Source organism: Arvicanthis niloticus, chromosome 9 (genome assembly GCF_011762505.2).
Source record: "Arvicanthis niloticus isolate mArvNil1 chromosome 9, mArvNil1.pat.X, whole genome shotgun sequence".
NCBI classification, from domain to species: Eukaryota; Metazoa; Chordata; class Mammalia; order Rodentia; family Muridae; genus Arvicanthis; species Arvicanthis niloticus.
The window spans coordinates 29572504-29596607 of record NC_047666.1 but is presented as its reverse complement, the minus strand read 5'-3'; the positions used below and the strand labels follow the sequence as shown (position 1 = coordinate 29596607).

Below are 24104 nucleotides of genomic sequence, written 5' to 3'. Positions count from 1 at the left end.
CCTTCAGGTGCACATGAAAATTATGTAAGGGCAAGGAGTCCTGCATCCCAGAAGAGAGCATCATAGTGATGGAAAATGCTCAGAATTAAGTCTAAGGAGGAAAATGAGAAAAGTTAGGGCTGTCTGTCTGGTGCAAACTTTCTGATCTGGCAGATATATCAAATAAGCTCAGATAAAGTTTGTGCTCAGCCTCCCAAGATAGCTGTTATTCAGGACAGGGTGACGTAAAGTAGGGATGATGCTCCACTGGGATTTCCATGCTCTTCAGCGGGAACTTGTCACCTGGAACAGACACTAAACTTACAAGCTGTAGCGATGCACTAAAAACTCCCTTCTCCTAAGCCTGTGCAGGATCTCCTCAGGCAGAATTTTCCCCACCTATGTTCATGTGGGTGGTAAGTGCTCAGCACCAAGTTCAGAATCTGAAGTGGGTCATGATCCAGGCAGGCTGAGCGATAAGGAGCTCAGAGACTGAAGGGAGATTTTCAGCATCTGCAGAGTGATGGTATTAAATTCCTTTCTATGGTCATTTTCTTTTTTGGTCTTCAGATGTCAGCTTTTTTCTAGAATCAGACATGATTTTCCTCCTGTTGATGGAATTAGGTTTTCCATCCAATCAGACAGCTACCTTCAAGGGTAAGTGCTTCTACTGCATCTTTATTGCCAGCTCACCATGGCCATGTTTCCTTGTGTTGTGGCTCATAAGTGTTGCAGCCTGACAGGAGTATGATTCTGTTCCTCCTTGAACAGCTTGTAGATGATTTTCTAGTACCATGAAAGCTAGACCACAGCAAGGAGGCTTTCAGGTCAGATTCAGTCAAATAATCTATATCCTATGTTGTAATTGTGGCATCTTCAGTACCTATAATCTCTGAGAAGCAACCATGCCTACATCACTAGTCTATGTTGTTTTGAGAATCACTGGACTACACTGAGCATCCCTCAGGAGGATGCTTCTTCAGCTTGCTCTTATGGTTTGTTATTCTACATTTCTTGTGGGAGAATTGTCAGTCAAAGTGACACGGCCTTTTGATACAACTCAGTTTCAGAAATCACAGATTCATGGTGTCAGCCCTTCACCTTGCTCATCTTCATAGGAGCTGTCACCTGAGGAAGCTCTGATGATGAGGTCACAGGAGACTGATTGCCAAATACACTATGAACATGAACCTAAGGTCCTGGACTACAAAATGTTTTATTCCAATAACCTTTCCTCTCTGTCTTAATTACTGAATGAAAATATACCTTCTAATTTCACTCCTAATAGAAATGGTTGGATCTTGTTCTTTTGTTTGTTTGTTTTTGTTTTTGTTTTTTGTGTGTGTGTCTCAAATATGATGTAATTGAGCATGGTCCCATCTTCCTCTGTATATTTACTTTCAGATTCTTATCATACTTCACCTTTTAAAGAACTTGAATAAAGTGGTGATCCTAAACCCACTTGTCTTTATCCTGACACAGAGGTACCTGTTGTGGGAAGTATTTTAAAAAATGGAGGCCTCTGGCTAGCTCCCAGCATCTCTCAGCCTGTCTGCCATGTTTCTGCTCTAAGTTCCTGCACCAAAGGCAGAACTGGCTTGCCAGTGGTGCCAGTCTGACACCCAAGAGATGTTGGGGTGGTGGTTGCCTCCACTGATGAGCTCTGTGACTTCCATGACTCTAGACATGGCTCCTGGGGCAACACTGTCATCCCCATGGGGTAGATACAACAACTCTCAGTACTCTGTAGAAATGAGACTCTTAATGCTTAAAGATTAACTAAATAGATTTATATATTAGTAAATACTCAATCTACAAGATGCTCAAACAATTAGAATTGTTATCCCAATTACCTAAACTTTTGATATGATACTTGAGACTGCCAGAGACACATACATCTCTGCCATCTTGCCTCCTCTCCTCCTCCTCTTCTTTGTCTCCCTCCCCCTGTTTCCCAAACTTTTCTACTCCACCTCCCTTTCTACTGCCCAATCACATGCTCTAGCATTTATTTTACAAATTAATGTGGGCAGAAGTTTTCCAAGAAGTCAGCTGTATACTGATTCACTCCTCTTCACCAGCCTCTCCAAAGAAAACAAAATTAGCATCAAAATACAAAACCAGGGTACCAGATTCCAAAGATCATCCCACAACTGCATATGACTTGGAATAGATCTACCAGTGTTCACTCATGAATGCTTTTTATTCTTAACCCAAATTCAGACATTGGAAAATTGTACCAAGCCTCAGCCTTTGTTCAGCTTATTAGAAATTGTTCCCAAGAGCACCATGGCTGTGTGGTCCCTAGATCTCTGAGTACTCAGTTAACATGCATAAATTTTCAACTCTCTGCTATAAAGACAAATATTCAACTTCCAAAAGAAGCACTAGTTAGGTTCAACTAACCCTTTCTCATGTCTTCTACTCATTGACATAAAATTGATTTCACTTTCTCTGACAATAGAAACTGTCTCAATCTCTTTTTGTTTTGTGTTGAACAGTTCTAGAGCAAGTGTAATTGTAGCTGTTACATTTATTGATTGTTGAAAAAGGAAACAACAGATCTGATAACTGGGCTGTTATCACAGAGGCTGGTTGGGTTTTTTTTTTTTTTTTTTTGTAGAAATCTGAAAACAACTGAGATATGGAGTTCCAAATGAGGATTCAAAGAAAAGGACTAAAGTTCTGCCAGAACTCTCAGGAGATGGACATCTCCACCATTCTACTGATTAGTAATTTTGATCTTCTCTGTTTCAACTGAATGATTTTTAAAGGACTGTGTTAATTTCTCCCAGGCAGACCATCAGAAACAGCATGAGAATAAGACCAGTGGCTGACATTTCTATGGAGATCATGATACACAAGAAACATTTCCTCATTTGGTGTGTATACCATATCTTGTTTCACACCTATAGTCTCTCTGAAACTGGCACATGAGTGTTCACATGTTTTAGAGGATGTGACTCCAGCCTGACCTCAGAGTGCTCAAATGTGTGTGTGTGTGTGTGTGTGTGTGTGTGTGTGTGTGTGTGCATGTGTGTGTGTTGTTTGTGTGTTTTTGTATCCGCTCGTGGGTGCAGGCCAATCTGAACATGGGTATAACCTGAAAGAGCATGAATCCTGAGTTCACACTTAACAGCATTTTAAGTGGAACTATGATAAGAATATGTGGTCTGGCATTAAATAGAAAGATAAAAAAGAATGCCTAAATAAAATAACTCTGATTGTCTACTGCATGCGAACTCTTTCCTAGGAAATGTCTCATTCTGTTTTGTGTCATCTTCTGTTACAGCCCGAGCTGCCCCACGTTTGGGGACCAAAAATGTTGAGGACTTCTCTATCAATGTTGTAACCTGCCCTGCCAAAAGCCTTGGGGAATAACTTGTTAGCCCACATTGCCCCAAGCAGCTCTGGTCTGTGGGTTGGAGTTCAGCAAGAAAGAGAGTAAGGACACAAATGGGAGGAATGGAGACCAGACAGAGTGTGATTCAATCCTGTTTATTCTTCAGTCTCTCTTCTTCTTTCCAAGTCCCAAGTCTTGAGTTCCTAATCCCTAGATTTTAGTCCCTAGTATCTCCAAGTTCCAAGTTCTTTCTCCAAGTGCTAAGTGCCTAATACCTAATAATTAACTCCAAGTTGTTCTCTCCCAAGTGCCTAATTCCTACTCCAAGTTGTACTTTTCCAAGTGCCTAATTCCTACTCCAAGTTGTTTTCAATTCTTCTGTCTGCCTCTCGCCTTTTATATGTCTCACTTCTAAGCCACGCCGTTAAGTCATGCCTTTAAGTCATGCCCTTAGGCCTTGTCTCTAAATCTGACCTCTAAGTCACGCCCTTAAGTCTCAGCTCTAAATTTAATTTAATTAATTTAATTTAATTTTAATTAAATTTAATTTTATTTTATTTAAATTTAATTTAAGTCTCACACACCCAAGGGAAGATCCTGGGTATCTAAAACAAGATGTTATCAGAGTGTGCTTAGCAGTTGTAGGCTATTGTAAACAAGCCACTTGTCAGGGTATATGGCTCAAGATGGCTGCAAGGATGAGCTGCATTTTCAACAAGTGATGCTGGCTCAACTGGAGGTCAACATGTAGAAGAATACAGATTAATCCATTCTTATTCCCTTGTACAAAGCTCAACTCCAAGTGGATAAAGGACCTTCACATAAAGCCAGATACACTGAAACTAATAGTAGAGAAGTTGGGGAAGACCCTTGAATACCTAGGCACAGGGGAAAAGTTCCTGAACAGAATACCAATGGCTTATGCTCTAAGATCAAGAATCGACAAATGGGACCTCATCAAATTGCAACATTTCTGTAAGGCAAAGGACACTGTCAACAAGACAAAACAGCAACTAACAGATTGGGAAAATATCATTACCAATAATACATCTGATAGGGGGCTAATATCGAATATTTACAAAGAACTCAAGAAATTAGACACCAAACAACAAAATAACCCCATTAAAAATGGGGTATAGAGCTAAACAAAGAATTCTCAACTGAGGAAACATGAATGGCCAAGAAGCATCTTAAAAAATGCTCAACATCCTTAGTCATCAGGGAAATGCAAATCAAAACAACACTGAGATACCACCTCACACCAGTCAGAATGGCTAAGATCAAAAATTCAGGTGATAGTAGATGCTGGCTAGGATGTGAAGAAAGAGGAACACTCCTTCATTGTTGGTGGGGTTGCAAGCTGGTACAACCACTTTGGAAGTCAGTCTGGCGGTTCCTCAGAAAATTGGACATAGCACTACCTGAGGACCCAGATATACCACTCCTGGGCATTTACCCAGAAAATGCCCCAACATATAAGAAAGACATATTCTCCACTATGTTCATAGCAGCCTTATTTATAATAGCCAGAAGCTGGAAAGAACCAGATGCTCTTCAACAGAGGAATGGATACAAAAAAAATGTGGTACATTTACACAATAGAATATCACTCAGCTATTAAAAATAATGAATTCAAGAAATTCTTAGGTAAATGGATGGAATTAGAAAATATCATCCTGAGTGAGGTAACCCAATCACAAAAGAACACACATGGTATTACTCACTGATAAGCAGAGATCAGCCCAAAAGTTTGAAACAACAAAGATTCAACTACCAGACCACATGAAGCTTATGAAGAAGAAAGAACAAGTGAGGATGCCTAGCTCTTTCTTGGAAGGAGTAACTAAATACCCAAGGGAGCAAATATGGAGACAAAGTGTGGGACAGAATCTGAAGGAGAGGTTGTATGGAGACCATTCCACCTGGGTATTCATTCCATGTGCAGTCACCAAAAATAGACACTGATATGGATGACAGGAAGGGAAAGCTGATAGCAGCCTGGTAAGGCTGTCTCTTTAGAGGTCCCCAAGAGTCTGACATACCCAGTATCAGATACTTGTAGCTAACCATTAATCTGATCAAAGTTCCCAATGGAGAAGTTAGAGAGTAAACTGAAGGAACCAAAAGGGTTGGTGGCCCCATAAGGAGAGCAACAATACCAACCACCCAGAGCTCTCCAGGGTCTAAACAACCAGCCTAGGAGCACATATGTAGAGACACATGACTCCACCTGTATATGTAGAGGAGGATGTCCTTGTTGGGCATAGGTGGGAGACAAGATCTTTGGTACCTTGAAGGTTGAACACTGAGTGGGGGGGGGGGGAAGGAATCTGAGGGTGGTGAGGGGGATTGGGGTAGGTGGGTAAACACTTTCATAGAAGCAAGAAGAGGGGGGATGGGATAAGTGGTTCCTGGGTGGTGGGGGGATTGCAGTAAGGGGGTAAAATTTGAAATGTTAATATCATATCCAATAAAAGAGGGGGGAAAAAGCGGTTAGAACCAACATCCCTAATAAAATGTCAGCCCTCTTTAAAAAACTATTTTGATACTAAAATTTGTTTTGAGAATTGTATATTTCAGAATATCAGCCTTGGTGTATCTACTCATCAACCAAGCTGGGCAGACCTGCTCAAACCTCCGAGGTCCAGGAATTCCATCTGGAGGCAGTGAAGACACAGCATCAGAGGCTTATCAACTTGCTCTTTGCCCCACTCCACTTCTAATATCTCAATGCCAATAATTAGCTTGAAGAAGCTAATGAAGAGTCAGCACCCCTATTCCCTTGGCTTGGGGACTAAGGTGGTAAATGTTGGGCTGTCTTTCTAGGGAAAAGTAGTGGTTTTGTGGGAATAAAGAGGATTAGCTAGGAATTATTGCATAGCCATAACCTATTAGTAGAAATCTGTATAATTATTATCAAGATGAAGATATAAATTCTTAAACAGTACCAATTTACTTTGATTACAAATTTTAAGGTTTTCATTGGTACGAGCTTCTTATTGATATAAAAGTGAGATGAATATTTTTACTCTCACAGGCATTGTACCAGTATAACACATTTAGGAATACAAGGCTTAGACCTAGTTCTTTAAATTTTTTAACTGATTTGAGATGGTCAGCCTGTTAGTTAAGGGACTATAGCAAATTCGTGGCTTGGAGTTTATTGTTAGGGTGTTTTCTGTGTTTTATTTAGAAACAGCTGAGTGGGGTTAACAGACAACAGTCCAGATTACCTTACATGGATAGTTGGTTTTCAAAACATCAGAAATCCACAGAATTGACGTGACAAACATTTCTGTATTAATGTTCATTTTGATTAGAGACACGTCTGCTCCTGAAAGCTTCCTCTATTGAATTCTAAGAAGAAATTGAGCATCTTTGGAGTTACTCCAGTTGTGGTGAGACAGCCACTAGACAAGAATTGCCTCTTTCCATCTACAGACAAATTACTGCCCAGAAAAGAAAACACTTGCAGAATAGTTGACTGATTATATCTGCCTAGACAGAGTAATCAGCCCTTAATAATTCTGCAGCACTAAGGTCTGTCACATGATCCTGGGCCAGAAGGCAGAAGAACAGATGCTCCAATGTTTTGTAGTAGAAGAAGTGTCCAGGTGTTCAGAGGTCTCTATAAATTGGCTACGTTTTAGAGGGTATGCTTTGTGCTTCCCACAATTATAGTTAACTCAGTCATTCTGGATTTCTGATGGGGTTGAAAACTTATAGTTTCATAGCCAATCCTGGCTATTTACCTTGAGAGAAAAGATTTGAGTTGATGGTTTTAAGATGACATTCATTCTAAAGCCAAGGAAAAAGCCAGCTTCAGAACTAAGTGTTTTAATTAGGATAAACAACAGAGGTTCTGGTTAGTCAACAAAATGATGGACTGGGTATTAGGACTACCTTGTACCTCAGTGATACAAATAGGCTAATTATGCTCTAAATGTATTTTGAGAGAAAAGTTTTATTTTAACAGGAAGGGTGCTATGTAGGAGGAGCTAAGTTGGGAGGAGTACTGAGAGGAAGAGAAGGAGTAAGGAGAGGAAGAGAAGAAGAAGAGGAGAAGCTAGGTGATGAGAGAGAGAAAGAGGGGGGAGACAGGGAGGCAGATGTTCACGTATCTCCACCAGTCAAAGATAGTTGATATATCTATGTTGGATAGTGTGTTACACCTCTGATTGAGCATTACCAAATTTATAAAGCAGCCTTTGATTAACATTTTTTAAAAAGTGTATAAATGCAAAAAGAAAAAGGGGGCATGGGATAGGAGTTTTCTAAGGGGAATGGGGGAAGGGGATGGCATCTGAGGTGTAAATAAAATATCCAATAAAAAAAAGCAGTAAACTTATGAACAGAACTTCTTAACCTATAAACAATTCTATTCAATTCCAAATAATTTAGTGAGTGGATAGAATCCTTTGCTTTCAAATAATCTAGTTATTAAATCCTGTCTGGAAGTTTCCTGTCAATAAGGAAGCTTTCTATGACTTGGAAACAAAAACAAAAACAAAAAAAAAAAAAAAAAAAAAAAAAAAAAAAAGAAAAGAAAAAGAAAAAAAGAAAAGGAAATCACCTTGATCTCTGAAGAGGGTGTTGGGATCTCTGGTAACAGTATCCTTATTTTTGCCCACCTCTGCATGCTCCTTGGAGATAACAGGCCTAAGCCCATTGATCTCTACATTGCTTTCTTGTCCCTAACCCTACGAATGCTGCTTATAACTATGGGCCTCATAGCTGTGGATATGTGTATGTCTTGGGGTGATGGGATTCTACCATATGCCAATCCCTTATCTATTTGCAGAGACTTCTGAGTGGCCTCACCCATTGTGCTACCTGTCTGCTGAATGTCCTTTGGATCATCACCCTTAGTTCTAGAAGCTCCTGTTTAACAAAGTTTAAACATAAATCTCCCCACCATATCTCAGGTGCCTTTTTTTCCTTCTGTATTCTCTATATGTCTTTTAGCAGTCACCTCTTCTTATCAATTATTGGTACCCCCAATTTGACCTCAGATAATTTTATGTATGTTACTCAGTCATGCTCACTTCTACCCCTGAGTTACTTCAGAAAAAGCATGTTTACCACACTGATGGCCATCAGAGACACCTTGCTCCTTGGTCTCATGGCACTGTCCATTGGGTACATGGTGGCTTTTTGATAGAGGCACAAGAAGCAGGCCAGGCATTTTCACAGCACCAGCCTTTCTTCAAAAGTGTCCCCACAGCAAAGTGCCAGCAGGACCATCCTGCTGCTCATAAGCTTCTTTGTGGTTCTCTACATTTTGGATACTATTGTCTTTCACTCAAGGATGCAGTTCAAGGATGGCCCAATATTGTAATGTTTCCAAATTATTGTGTCCCATAGCTATGCCACAGTCAGCCCCTTTGTGTTTATTTGCACTGAAAAGCATATAATTAAGATTTTGAGGTCAATGTGTGGCAGAATATTAAATACTTGATTATTCAGTGATGAGTATGGACCCTTAATATTATCCAGTATGTTGTCATCAGAGCTGTGGATGATGGCATATTCTGTGGCTTAAACTGACATATGAAATTACCTTTTTTCTGTTAAATCTGTTTACTTTGTAGATGGTAGGTTTATAAAAGAAAATTAAACCACATATTCTCTAAGATATTACATGAAGTTTCTATCTTTCAGTGTGTTTTTTCTTTTTTTCCCTTTTTTAATTGGTTATAATATTTACATTTCAAATTTTATCCCCTTATCCCATTCCCCCACCACCACCCAGGAACCCCTTATCCCAACCCCGTTTTTGTGCTTCTATGAGGGTGTGATTTTCCTGTTTCTATGATGCTGTTTCCACTAACATAAACTGCCTCCAAATTTCTAAATCTTTCCATGTGTGTTATTAAATCTCCTTTTTACTTTTCTTTTTTTTTCTTTTTTCTTTTTTCTTTTTTTTCTTTTTTAAAAATTGGGTATTATATTAACACTTCAGATTTTATCCCCTTACCCCACTTCCTCTCACCACCCAAAAACCTCCTATCCCATTCCCCCTCCTCATGCTTCTATGAGGCTGTGCCCCCACCTACCCACCCCCACTATTCCCTCCCCACCATCACATTCCCCCCCCCACTCTGTGTTTGTTTTTCATGGGACCAAGAATCTTCTCTCCCACCTATGCCAGACAAGGCCATCCTCTCCTACATATACCGCTGGAGTCATTGGTCCCTCCCTATGTGCTCCCAGGCTAGTGGTTTAGACCCTGGGGGCCTCTGGGTTTTTTTGTATTGTTGCTTTCTTTCTGAGGTCACAAACCATTTCTGCTCCTTCAGTCTTCTCCTTAATTTCTCCATTGGGAAACCCTTGATCATATCAGTGGTTAGCTGTGAGCATCGTCCTCTGAATGTGTCTGTCTCTGGCAGACCTCTAAGGAGGCAGATATATCATGTTCTTGACAGCATGCACTTCCAGCCATCCACATCAGTGTCTAGCTTAGGTGACTGTACATGGGATGGATACCCAGGTGGAATGGTCTCCAGATGGCCCCTCCTTCAGTTTCTGTCCCATGTTTTGTTTCCACATTTGCTCCCTTGAGTATTTTTGTTACTCATTCTAAGTGATGCCTAGGGGATGCCTCAGTTTGTTTTCAAAGGAGATTTGTGATCTGGCTCTCATTTGACCTGGGTTAGCACATAGCCTTTAAGTTCTGAAGAAGAATATATTTTTAAGATTTAACAGTATTTGTCTCTGTGTGTGTGTGTGTGTGTGTGTGTGTGTGTGTGTTGTACAGTGAAAAATTATAAAGACCATTTTATGAAATATATATAGGCTTTTTCTTTACCCTAAACCTGAGCAAGAGAATGCAGGTTCCAGTAGGTGGAACTGAATGTAAAATCAGGCCTTCACTGCCCTGGGACACATTCCAGGTGGAGGGCATTATCCCTGAATTAGAGGACACTTGCTGGATTAACATTCCTCAAGCCTCAGGGTAGGGAAGGCCCAAAGCAAGAATACACATTCCTGACCACAGAGAAAGATGCAAGTCATCTGGGTGTTTCCAAGAACTAGCTAACTTTCCACTGTTCTTGGTTACCCCCACTCCCTTGAGGTTTTCCCAGTGTTACAGCCTGAAGATGTTCAAAATTTGTAAAACAACCAATCATGTGTAACTGTGTGAAAATTCCGAAAAATCCTTTTTCCCACCCCATGCTATAAAAAAGTCCCCTCAGCTTGCTGGCCTTTTGTTAAACTTTGTTCCTTCATGGACAAGCAGTTTGACCTTGGCTAGCCAACTCTCCCCAATAAACCTCTGCTGATTGCATCCAGGTACAGTGTCTTGTGATTTTTGGGGTGGCCGAAATTTCCTGAGACTTGAGTAAGGGTCTCCCGAGTTGGGGGGGTCTTTATTTGGGGGCTCATCCTGGATTTTGCAACCACCCTAATATCCAATAAACCCACTGGGAGGTGAGGGAACACCCATGGTTTTCTGTCTGGTTGTTATGTTACCATTTGTCTAAATGGTCTGATTTCTCATGTGCTGGTTTCTCTGAGTTATTTGGTTTCTAAGTTGTTTGTGCCCATCTGTCTGAATTATGTGGTTTCTGAAAAGTGCACTTTCGGTTTGGACTGGCAGCTGTTTCTGTCTCGTGATGGACAGTAAACCATTTCTGTCTCGAGAGGAGATAAATGAGTGACTAGCAGATATGCTGTGGAGGTCGCTAGCTGCTGCACCCCCAGAGATGTCTGGGGGTTCACCTAGGTGCTGGAGAGAATGTGGAATCCCTCTCATCTGGTGCTGGTAATTGAGGTAGGCTTTTGTTAACCTCTTTGTGTGTTAACAATAGGGCAGAGAAGAAAGGTCAGAAATGGCCACCGCAGCCTAGGGCAGAGGTTGTTGTGCTCTCATGGCAGTGTGTCTATTTTTGAGTTGTTCATTGCTGGCATGTTAGAAATCTGTTAGACTTGGTCCAGCATAGGCTGGTTAAGTTGTCTGAATCTGTTAAATCTGAATCTGTGAAGACTGACCCCATTGTGTGGTTATTGGAGTCTTACTTGAGAGGCAGAGGCAGGAGGATTTCTGGCTGTCTCTCTATGCCCTTATTGTGTAACTTGGTTTCTGCACCCATGGCAGGGGTGAGAACTGTCTGTATCAACTGGTTTATGTGCCGCCTGTGAGAAGGGTGAGCTATCTGTGTTGATTTGTGTGTGTGCGTGTGTGTGTGTGTGTGTGTGTGTGTGTTTCTTGGCAAATTGTCTGTGTGTTAGCCGTTAATTTGTGTTAAACATCCTGAGTTAAAAAGAGATAACATGATTGCCGGCAGAGAAAGAGATGAAGCTGCTGGTACAAGAGTGCTGCTTCAGAGCAGAGAGGTGGGCAGGTCCTTTAGTAAGGGGCACCAACCACGGTTCGGGTTTGGACAGCCCACCTATCACATGTAGAGTGCTCTCTAGATAACACCACATGGAGGGTACCCTTGCCCAGCTCACACTTGGAGGGAGACAGTTTGTGGTTCCCCAGCACAGCCCCCTTGAGCCACCCAGCCACACAAGTTGGCCACTACCTAATTTGGTGTGTGTGACTGTACTGGGGACCTAGGGGTTGCTGCTGTAACAAATCAGTGGCTTTCCACCTGCCACCTATGAAACTAGATAGGGCCCAGGTGGTTAAAAACCTGGCAGTGGAGCCAGGGCAGATGGACAAACAGCCCCAGCAAGGTTATTCACCTGAGAGTTATAATTATATATTTTTATTAAAAGTATAGTGAGTGAATAGCGCTGAGATTTCTAAAAAAAAGGAAAAGTAAATAAGTAGCACTGAGACAAGTCACATGATGTGACTTCAGTTTAGAAACTCTGAACCAACAAAACTGCCTGCAGACAGGTCAGACAGGTCAGGCAGGTTGCCTACTACAAGAAGTTACAGGCTGTCCTGAGTGGGAGAGCCAAAAGAATAGGCCTCCATTTTGGTACAGATACAAATTTATAGTAAAAATAAGTTAGTAATCAAAGTAATAGATAGGCCAGGATCCCTCAGGCACCTATATCTAGTGCCCAATATAGTCACCTAGATAAATCTAGTAGAAGAATACCCTTCCCCCCCCCCAAAAAAAAGCCTTTCTTCCACAAGACCCTTGTAGGTTCTGGTCTTCAGGAGTGAAGAACAAGAGAGGACACCGGAGAAAGAATGTTCCCTCAAACATTTGGACCCCATCGATTGATCAGGCCATGGTCAACAGGAGGTTACAAAAAGGTAAGGGACACCCAAAGGCCCATGCCAGATTCCATTGATAGATCCTGTGTAAGAACATGAGACCCCCACTAATTTTGACCAAGGCACATTAGGTTAAACAGGGAGGCTAGAGAGACTATAAGATAAGTCATTAAAAGGTTTAGTGTAAGTTACTGAGAAAGTCTAGAAGAAAGGAGTAAAGAAGAGGAGTGGAGAAGGTTTAGTATAAGTCTAGAGAAAAGGAGTGGAGAAGAGGAGTGGAGGTTTAGTGTAAGTCTAGAGAAAAGGAGTGGAGAAGATAAAAGGTTTAGTGTAAGATAAAAGGTCTAGTGTAAGTTGCTGATACTAGAGAGAGGTGAAGAAAAAGAAAGGTAACAGGAAAAAATTTACAGAAAGCAGAGAAGAGGGACTCCAAACAAAGGGAGAAAAGAAACACCTTGAAAAAGACCAGTGTGCACATTGCAAGTAAAGGAGCCAGCTTCAGGGTCCAAGAGGGCACCAACAAATAGAAGCCAGGGCCAGGAAATCCCAGGCCTTGAAAAACACCCCAAATGGCAAAGATATTAGCTCTGTGTGAAGACAGCTATTGAGATAGATGGGGCGGCTTGAGCCACCCAACTCGTGATAGACACAGGGTCCTCCTCCAGGACAATGGGCCAAAATGTATTCATGGACTACCCAAAAATGGTGGACTAAGAGATGGGCTGGATATCCCATTCATTTATGGTCATCCTAGACTGTTTCTACCCTCTGTTGGGTTGAGACTTACTCCCCAGGATGGGGGTCCAGATATACTTCCTACCCAATGGGCTGCAACTAACTGACAAGAACTCACAGGTAGAGGAAAGGCTTCTCCTACTGACTCCAGCCGGGAGCTGAGGTAACCTGCTTTACAGATGAGAGCAGTTTTCTCCATGCTGGTCAGAAACAAGCCAACGTTACTGTGGTAGACATAAATGTCATCTGGACTGACTCCCCACCCCTGGGCTCGTCAGTGCAGAGAGCAACCTTGGAACTTGGGGCCGACAAGAAAATCAACATCTGCATGGACAGCAGGTATGCTTTTACCGCAGGGCTATATACCAAAAGAGGAAACCCTGATAAAGCCAGCAACTGTAAATATTCATTGCCCAGGACACCAGAAGGGAGGAGACTCAGTGGCCTGAGGCAATAACTGGACATACCAAGTGGCTTGATACGGGAGCCTGTTCTGGTTGTGGGCCTAAGAGATGACCTCACTTAAAACACAGAGTAGGAGAAAGAACTCAGATTGCTAGCCATCCTGCTAGCTACTATCTAGAGGAAAAGAGGCAATGGTGCACACAAGAAGGGAGAATTATACTCTCCAGAAAACAAAAGACTTACCAGGCTAAATACACAGATAGACTCTTAAGATATGAGTGCAGCCAAGCAGCCAAGAGATTTAAAACATATAATGGACCTCAGGTTTTGGGCCAGAGAAATAATAAGACAGTGTAAGATATGCCAGCAAGTAAAGGCTTATGAGACTTAAAATAAATAAGAAAATACCTAGAAGAAAACAGCCTAGAATAGAGACCTTCCCGACGTTTCAAGTGTCCTGGGTAATTAGATCAGATAGCAGTTTTACTTTTGTTTTTAAGGTAAGTCAGGAATTGACAGAGATATTAGAGACTAATTAGAGGCTCCACTGTTTATACTGTCCCCAAAGCTCAGGACAGGTAGAGAGAATATACAGAACCCTAAAACTAAATTGACCTCAGGAACTGGCACTGGCTAGAGTGTCCCTTGTCCTTGTTCCATACACAGAATGTCTCTTTTGTGTGAGAAATGATGTTTCAGGCTACCAAAAGACTGTTTCTGTTGCTGTTGACCTTCTGACCTCCTTGAAGTTCACCACCACCTGTGCCTGGTGCCAACTGGAGAACAGCCTGAGCAACCCCTGCTGTTTAGCTCCAGGTCACCTGCTATTCTACAAAGCCAAAGAGCAGCAGGCCTTGACTCCTGAGACATTCCCACCCTAGACACAGGGGTAATGCAGCCTTAGAGGGTGGTGCTTAGGGTATGTACACCCAAGGTTAAATGACAGCTTGTGATTCCGAGATTGAAATCGAAATGTGAATCTAGAGTTATATAGATTTGTTCCTTTTGCAATTTCTCTTTATTATATATGTGATTTCATGTGTACATAAACAACTATGTGCCACAAAATATGTTAAAAGTCAGAGGACAACTTTGAAAGTGTGTTTGAAAGAAATAGAAACTTTTTGAGACCCCTAGCCAATAGAATATAGCCTGAGGACCCCTGCTAACAGATACTTAGTGCCTAAGATTGATAAATGGTGAGCTTACAGTTTAATATTAACCCTTTATATATCTACTTCTGTCTTAGATGAGGCCAAAGATTATTGTGTACTTGTTCAGCTGGTCCCCCAGATCGACTACCACCCTGCAGGCACTCTTAAATGTGAGTTTGGGATATACCCTAGACACTTCCACAGAGAGCCTATTTCCTTGACCCTAGCTGTCATACTGGGACTTGGAGTGGCCACGGGTGTGAGAACAGGTACTGCTGCATGAATACAGATACCCCGTTATTTCCATGAGCTAAGGACTGCCATTGATATAGATTTGAGAGCCCTAGAACAATCAGTATCAAAGTTAGAAGAGTCATTGACTTCCCTCTCAGAGGTTGCTCTGCAGAACAAGAGGATTAGACTTGCTGTTCCTTAAAGAAGGAGGTTTGTGTGCTGCTCTAAGACCAGAGACAGAAAGATAGAGAGGCACAACAAAGTTGGTTCAAGGGATGGTTCAATAAGTCCCCTTAGAGGATGACCCTATTATCCTCTTTTGCTGGACTTCTTGTGATTTTACTTTTGCTTTTAGCCATAGGTCCTTACATTTTAAATAGATTAGTAACTTTTGTTAGAGAAAGGATAAGTGCTGTTCAGTTTGTGTTTTGTGTTGCACCATCAATATCAAGGTTTAGGTTAAGAAAATGAAAATTATGATATTCTGAGGTCTAAGGTTTTATGATTAAAAACTTTCATTAGAGGAAATGGGGGGATGTAGAGTGAAAAATTATAAAGACCATTTTATGAAATATATATATAGACTTTTTCTTTACTCTAAACCTGAGCAAGAGAATGTGGGTTCCAGTAGGTGGAACTGAATGTAAAATCAGGCCTTCACTGCCCTGGGACACATTCCAGGTGGAGGGCATTATCTCTGAATCAGAGGACACTTGCTGGATTAACATTCCTCAAGCCTCAGGGTGGGGAAGGCCCAAAGCAAGAATACACATTCCTGACCACAGAGAAAGATGCAAGTCATCTGGGTGTTTCCAAGAACTAGCTAATCTTCCACTGTTCTTGGTTACCCCCACTCCCTTGAGTTTTTCCCAGTGTTACAGCCTGCTGATGTTCAAAATTTGTGAAACAACCAATCATGTGTAACCACATGAAAATGCAACTCTCCCAATAAACCTCTGCTGATTGCATCCAGGTACGGTGTCTTGTGATTTTGGGGTGGCCGTGATTTTCTGAGACTTGAGTAAGGGTCTCCTGAGTTGGGGGGTCTTCAGTGTGTGTGTGTGTGTATGTGTGTGTGTGTGTGTGTGTGTGTATGAGAGAGAAAGAGAGAGAGAGAGAGAGAGAGAGAGAGAGAGAGAGAGAGAGAGAGAGAACGTTAGTGCACATGCTCATGGAGTTGAGAGGTGTCAGGTACTCTGAAATTCCATCAATTGCCACTTGTTGGCCACCCAATGTGTGTGTGTGTTGGTAATTGATCTTGAGTCTTCTAAGGAGCAGGATACTTAAGTGCTGAGCCATCTATCAGACACATTCCATGACTTTAACTATGTGATAGCTATGAAATTTACAATAATTCAGTTCCCTCAGTTTTTTTTATATTTGGCAAAATATATAACAAATCATTTTTTTGAGAGTCAATTGTCACATAGTCAAGTAAACACACACACATGCTTCCAAAACTATATGAACAGAACCATACTGTCATTTGCCCAATGCTACTCAGATGGCCAGATTTAAAATCAAGAAAGATAGGAATAAAAGCTGTCTGGTGGTGTTAGAATGTGGAACCTGATCAAGGTCTCCTAATGCTGAGGAATGATAGACTTAGTCCACCAGGATCATGTTGAACATGTACACTTCCAGAGAGACACATACATAGTGAACTACAAAGGACAGTACTTAGAGGAGGCGAATTGATAGAGATGATAAACAAAGTACTTTACATAGAGCCAAAACATCCAAATTCAAATAAAAAATTAGTAATAGATAATTACTTAGCCATAATATAAATGAATGTTATGAGAAACATTGGCTTGTAGCATGCCTGCATACTTGAGATTAAACCCATACCTCCCCAGAGAAAGCTTTGTGCAGGGGAACACAAACTCAGCCACAGACTTCACATAGCTGAACACTCTCAAAGAGAAACACACTTCACAATGCTGAGCATACCCAGAGGCACACTTCACACAGAAAACTGTTATCTGTCACTCAAAGTGAGCAAATGTCACCTACATGCACCACACCAGATTTAGAATCCAGTAGGTTTTTGGTCCTTGGACGTTGGCTTTTTTTCGAGAATCAGACATGATTTTCCTCCTGTTGAGGGAATTAGGTTTTCCATCCAATCAGACAGCTACCTTCAAGGGTAAGTGCTTCTATTGCACCTTTATGGACAGCTCTCCATGTTTTCTTGTGTTGTGGCTCATAAGTGTTGCAGCCTGACAGGAGTATGATCCTGTCCCTCCTTGAACAGCTTATAGATGATTTTCTAGTACCATGGAATCTAGACCATATCAAGGAGGCTTTCAGGTCAGAATCAGTCAAATAATCTATATCCTATGCAGTAAGTGTGGCATCTTCAGTACCTGTAACCTCTTGGAAGCAACCATGCCTACATCACTAGTCTATTTTGTTTTGAGAATCACTGGACTACACTGAGCGTCCCTCAGAAGGATGCTTCTTCTGCTTGCTTTTAGGGTTTATTATTCTACAGTTCTTATAGGAGAACTGTCAGTAAAAGTGACACAGACTTTTGATCCAACTCAGTTTCAGAAATCACAGATTCATAGTGTTAGCCCTTGGCCTTGCTCACCTTGGTAGGAGCTGTCACCTGAGGAAGCTCTGATGGTGAGGTCACAGGAGACTGACTGCCAAATACACTGTGAACATGAACCTAAGGTCCTGGAATACAAAATATTTTATTCCAGTAACCTATTCTCTCTGCCTTAATTACTGAATGAAAATATACCTTCCAAATTCATTCATAATAAAAATGGTTAAATCTTGCAATTTTTGTTTGTCTTTTGTTTTTTGGGTTTTTTTTTTTTTTTTTTTTTTTTTTTTTTGGCAAATGTGATGTAATTAAGCCTGGTCCCATCTTCCTCTTTATATTTAGTTCCAGATTCTTATCATACTTCACCTTTTAAAGAAGTTTGGTAAAGTGGTGATTGTGAACCCACAACTTGCCTTGATCCTGACACACAGGTACCTGTTGTAGGAAGTATATGAAATAAGGGAGCATCTGGCTAGCTCCCAGCATGTCCTGGCATGTCCACCATGTTCCTTCTCTAAGTTCCTGCACTAAAGGCTGCACTGGCTTGCCAGTGGTGCCAGCCTGGGATCCAAGGGATGTTGGCATGGTTGTTGCCTCCACTGATCAGTTCTGTGGCCTATATGACTCTAGGCATGGCTCCTGGGGCAACTCTGTCATCCTCATGTGGTAGATACAACAACTCTCAGTACCCAGTCATATTTAAGACTCTTAATGCTTAAAGATTAACCAAATAGATTTATATATTAGCAAATACTCAATCTACTGAAGAGCCCCAAACTTAGGAGACCCTTACTCAAGTCTTGGGAAGTCTTGGCCACCCACAAACTCCAAGACACCACACCTGGATGCAATCAGCAGAGGCTTTATTAGGGAAGTTGGCCAGCCAAGGTCAAACCATGAGCTCCCTCAAGAGCAGAGTTTTGACCAAGCCAGTCAGTCCGAGGAGGGTTTTTAAGGGGTAAACCACAAACCAGGGGAGTGGGAAGGAGTTTGAGGGGTTGTCAAGGATACATAACATAAAAATAGTGGAACATTTCAGAGGAACACACCCCAAATGATTTAGAGTCATGTGAAAATCACTCTGCACACGCATTCTTCTCAAGAATGTAGTTTTACCATGTCACTGTGCCCTACCCTGTCATTACCAACTATTTCAGGTTAATTATTTCTCACTTGCTCCGTCCATAGCCCCACCTAGATGACTTGCATCTTTTTGTGGTCAGGAATATGTCTTCCTGCTTTAGGCCTTCATCACACACAGGTGGATTCTTTTCCCTGAGGCTTGAGGGCCTGAAATCTGACATTCAGTTCCACCTTCTGGAACCTGCATTCTCTTGCTCAGGTTTAGGGTAAAGAAAAATCCTATATATCTCTCATAAAATGGTCTTTATAATTTTTCACTCTACATCACAAGATGCTCAAACAATTAGAATTGTTATCCCAATTACCTAAACTTTTGATATGATACTTGAGACTGCCAGAGACACATACATCTGCTACCATCTCGCCTCCTTTCTTCCTTCTCTTCTTTGTCTTCCTCTCCCTCTTTCCCAAACTTTTCTACTCCACATCCAATTCTACTGCCCAGTCACCAGCTCTAGCCTTTATTTTACAAATTAAGGGGGGTAGAAGTTTTCCAAAAAGTCAGCTGTATACTGATTCACTCCTCTTCAGCAGTCCCTCCCAGGAAAACAAAATTAGCATCAAATAGGAGATAGGTCTATCCACAAAAGGTACCAGATTCCAAAGATCATCCTACAACTGCACATGACTTGCAATGTATCTATCAGTGTTCACTCATGAATGCTTTTTATTCTCAATACAAATTCAAATATTGGGAAATTTTATCAAGCCTCAGTCTGTGCTCAGCCTAATAGAAATTGTTCCCAAGAGTACCATGGCTTTGAGGTCCCTAGAGCCCTGAGTACTCAGTTAACAAGCATAAATTTTCCACTCTCTGCTATAAAGACAAATATTCAACTTCCAAAAGAAAAACTAGTTAGGTTCAATTAACCCTTTCCCCTGTCTTCTCCTCATTGACTTATAATTGATTTCAATTTCTTTGACAATAGAAACTGTCTCAATCTCTTTTTGTTTTGTGTGGAACAGTTCTGGTTCAAGTGTAATTGTAGCTGTTACATACTCAGTTCTTGATTCTTGAAAAAGGAAACAACAGGCCTGACTCTGCCAGTGTTTGATGACTGGGCTGTTGTCACAGAGGCTGGTTGGTTTGTTTTTCTAGAGATCTTAACACAACTGAGATATGAAGTTCCAAATGAGGATTCAAAGAAAAGGCCTCCCGTGCTATCAGAACTCCCAGGAGATGGACAGCTCCACCATTCTACTAATTAGTAATTTTGATCTCTGTTTCAACTGAATGATTTTTAAAGGACTGTGTCAATTTCCCCCAGACAAAGCATCAGAAACAGCATGAGAATAAGAACAGTGGCTGACATTTCCATGGAGATCATGATGCACAAGAAACGTTTCCACACTTGGTGTGTATACCATATCTTCTTTCACAGCTATAGTCTCTCTGACACTGGAACATGAGTGTTCACATGTTTTAGAGGATGTGACTGCAGTCTGACCTCAGAGTGCTCAGATGTGTGTGTGTATGTTGTTTGTGTGTCTGTGTGTCTGTGTGTGTACTCATGCCAATCTGACTGTCGATATAACCTGAAAGAGCATGAATCCTGAGTTCACACTTATCAGGATTTAAAGTGGAACTATGATAAGAATCTGTGGTCTGGTTTTAAATAGAAAGATAAAAAAGAATGCCTAAATTAAATAACTCTGAGTGTCTACTGCATGGGCACTCTTTCCTAGGAAAAGTCTCATTCTGGTTTGTGACATCTTCCCCCTTCTGTTTCACTGAAAATACAGATCTAGCTCATGCTTGACCACAAAGATGATACAAATCAAAAAGATGTTAGGTATTGACCAGATAGATGAACACAAGAGGTAATAAAAAGGGAAATATTTTCCATAATGTATGAAATTTCACTGTAGAACAAAACTTACACCTGATAGAGGTTCACAATGGAAAACTTAAGCCATCCATGGTTGGGGAGGATTAAAAAATGTGTGAGCCTATGGATGGATTCTGGAGGGCATTAGAGAGAACTGAATTTCAACTTGTTGATGATAAATAGGGATGCATTTGTACACATTCAGGGTAACTTTTATTTATTTATTTTTTGGATCTAGAAGGCAATATGTAAAAAGGGGGTCTCTTGCTTTCTCTTTAGGGAGATACTATGTGCTTCTACTCAGTATAATATGAATAACAAACATTAACTATACTGTAGAGCTTACATTAGAAATGCCTTCTCTGAGATAGGCATTGGGATTTCAGCCAATAGCTGCCTTCGCCCCTTCCACATCTTCATATTCATTTGTGGACACAGGCCCAGACTCACTGACTTGCCCAACGGACTAATAGACCTCATACACCTAGTGATGTTGTTACTTGCAGCATCTGTAACCGGAGACTTTTTTATATCTCCAGGAAGATGGGATGACATCATGTGTAAACTATTCATTTTCTTGCACAGGGTTTTCAGGAGCCTATCTGTTTTTGCCACCTGTCTTCTGATTGTTTTCCAGGCCATCATCCTCTGCCCTCAAAGCTCTCACTTAGCTAAGTTCAAACACAATTCCCCACATCAGCTCTCATATTTCTTTATTTTACTGAGTATCTTCTATACATCCATCAGCAGCCATATTTTAATAGCAGCTACTGCCACACTGAATCTCACCTCTGTCAGTCTTATATATATCATGAAATCTTGTTCTTTTATACCCATGAGTTCCTCAGTGCAACACATCTTCTCCACACTGCTGCTTTTCAGGAATGTTTATCTTCTTGGTATAACAGGCCTCTCAAGTGTCTAAATGGTGACACTCTTGTGCAGGAATAAGACCAGGTCCCAGTGCCTTCAGAATGAAAAACTTTCTCCAAAAGCAATTCCAGAGCAAAGAGCCCTGTGGACCATTCTAATGCTTATGAGCTTCTTCCTGGTGATGTCAACTTTTGACAGTATCATGTCCTACTCAAGAACTATATTCCAGGGAAATCCATCACTTTATTGTGTCCAGATCCTTGTAGCCCACAGATGTGCTGCAGTCAGTCCTCTGCTGGTTCTCAGTAATGAAAAACATATAACCAACCAGTTGATATCCATGTATGAGAGGATATTAAAGTTAGATTTTCTGGGATGGTAAGTTTTCTCATGATGAGCCAATGTATGTGCACCAGAGCTATGAATCTTAAAGTAATGTGCATGGTTTGAGGTTAATAAAATGTGGCCTTTTGTCTTTTCTATTTAACTCATGTACTTTTATATTACTGTAGGGGTATCAGATTTATACTTAAAAAATCAATCCACATGCACTGAACATTTGCAAAGATTTTCTCTTAACTCTCTTTGGGGACAACCTGCAAGGTGATCTCTTTTGTCACCGCCTGGATAACTTACACTTCTCTAAATCTGTGCTGTATAATGACATTTCCCAATATTTCAACTGCCCCTTTGTGTATTTTTCAAAATTAGATTAACACTTAGTGAATATAATGATACGATCTTCAAAACACACACAGGTGTATCCACATACATATCAGTTATGTTCAGGAGTAAAAAAAAATCATATCAGTCAAAATGTGTATGACAAATTTTCTTTTTTTTTTCTTTCTTTTTCATTATTTTATTAAAATATTTTTTCATACAAAATATTTTGTAGAAGAATTTTATTTTTTTATTAGATCTTTCATTTACACTTCAGATACCATCCCGTTTCCCCATTCCCCCCCCCTTAGAAAACCCCTATCCCATGCCCCCTTTTCCTTTTTGCATTTATACATTTTTTTAAGAAATGTTAATCATAGGCTTTATAAGTTTGGTATTGTTCAATCAGAGGTGTAACCCACTACCCAACCTATATATATCAACTAACTTTGACTGGTGGAGATACATGAACATCTGCTTCCCTGTCTCCCCCCTCTATCTCTCTTTCATCACCTAGCTTCTCCTCTCCTTCTTCTTCTCCTCTTCTTACTCCTTTTCTTCCTCTCAGTACTCCTCCCACCTTAGCTCCTCCTACACATCACCCTTCCTGTTAAAAGGAAACTTTTCTCTCAAAATACAATTAGAGCATAATTATGCCTATTTGTACCAGTGAGGTACAAGATAGTCCTAATACCCAGTCCATCCTTTTGTTGACTAACCAGCACCTCTGTCATCTATCCTAACTAAAACACTTAGTTCTGAACCTGGCTTTTTCCTTGGCTTTAGGATGAATGTCAGCTGATGACCATACACTCAGATCTTTTCTCTCAAAGTAAATAGCTATAAGTTTTCAACCCCATCAGAAATCCAGAATGACTGAGTTGACTATAATTGTGGGAAGCACAAAGCATAGCTTCTAAAACTTAGCCAATTTATAGAGACCTCTGAACACCTGGACACTCGCTCTACTTCAAAACGTTGGAGCATCTGTTCTTCTGCCTTCTGGCCCAGGATCTTCTGACAGACCTTAGTGCTGCAGAATTATTAAGGGCTGATTACTCTGTCTAGGCAGATATAATCAGTCGACTATTCTGCAAGTGTGTCCTTTTCTGGACAGCAATTTGTCTGTAGAAGGAAAGTGGCAATTCTTGCCTAGTGGCTGTCTCACCACAACTGGAGTAACTCCAAGGATGCTCAATTTCTTCTTAGAATTTAACACAGGAAGCTGTCCGGAGCAGACAGGTCTCTAATGAAAATGAACATTAATACAGAAATGTTTGTCATGTCAATTCTAAGGATTTCTGATGTTTTGAAAACCAGCTATCCATGTAAGGTAATCTGGACTGTTGCCTGTTAACTCCACTCAGCTATTTCTAAATAAAACATAGAGAACACCCTTATAATAAACTCCAAGTCATGAATTTGCTATAGTCCCTTAACTAACAGGCTGACCATCTCAAAGCAGTTAAAAAAGTTAAAGAAGGACTGGGTCTAAGCTTTGTATTCCTAAGTGTGTTATACTGGTACAATGCCTATGAGAGTAACAATATTCATCTCACTCTTATATCACTAAGAAGCTCATGCCAATGAAAACCTTAAAATTTGTAAACAAAGTAAATTGGTGCCATTTAAGAATTTATATCTTCATCTTGATATTAATTATACAGATTTCTACTAATAGGTTATGGCTAGGCAATAAACCCTAGCTAATCCTCTCTATTCCGACAAAACCACTACTTTTCCCTAGGGAGACAGCCCAACATTTACCACCTTAGTCCCCATGCCCAGGGAATAGGGGAGCTGACTCATCATTAGCTTCTTCAAGCTGATTATGGGCGTTGAGATATTAGAAGAGGAGTGGGGGGGGGGAGAGAGCAAGTTGACAATCCTCTGATGCTGTGTCTTCGCTGCCTCCAGATGGAATTCACGGACCTCAGAGGTTTGAGCAGGTCTGCCCATCTTGCTTGTTGAGTAGATACACCAAGGCTGATCATTCTGCAATATACAATTC

General features: G+C 40.9%; 2 pseudogenes; both read left to right on the top strand.

The window, feature by feature from the left end:
• The first annotated feature begins 3092 nt into the window (after positions 1-3092).
• Positions 3093-8780, top strand: LOC117715346 (vomeronasal type-1 receptor 44-like; annotated as a pseudogene).
• Positions 8781-20742: 11962 nt separating this feature from the next.
• LOC117714679 (vomeronasal type-1 receptor 52-like) lies at positions 20743-21812 on the top strand (annotated as a pseudogene).
• The last annotated feature ends 2292 nt before the right edge of the window (positions 21813-24104 follow it).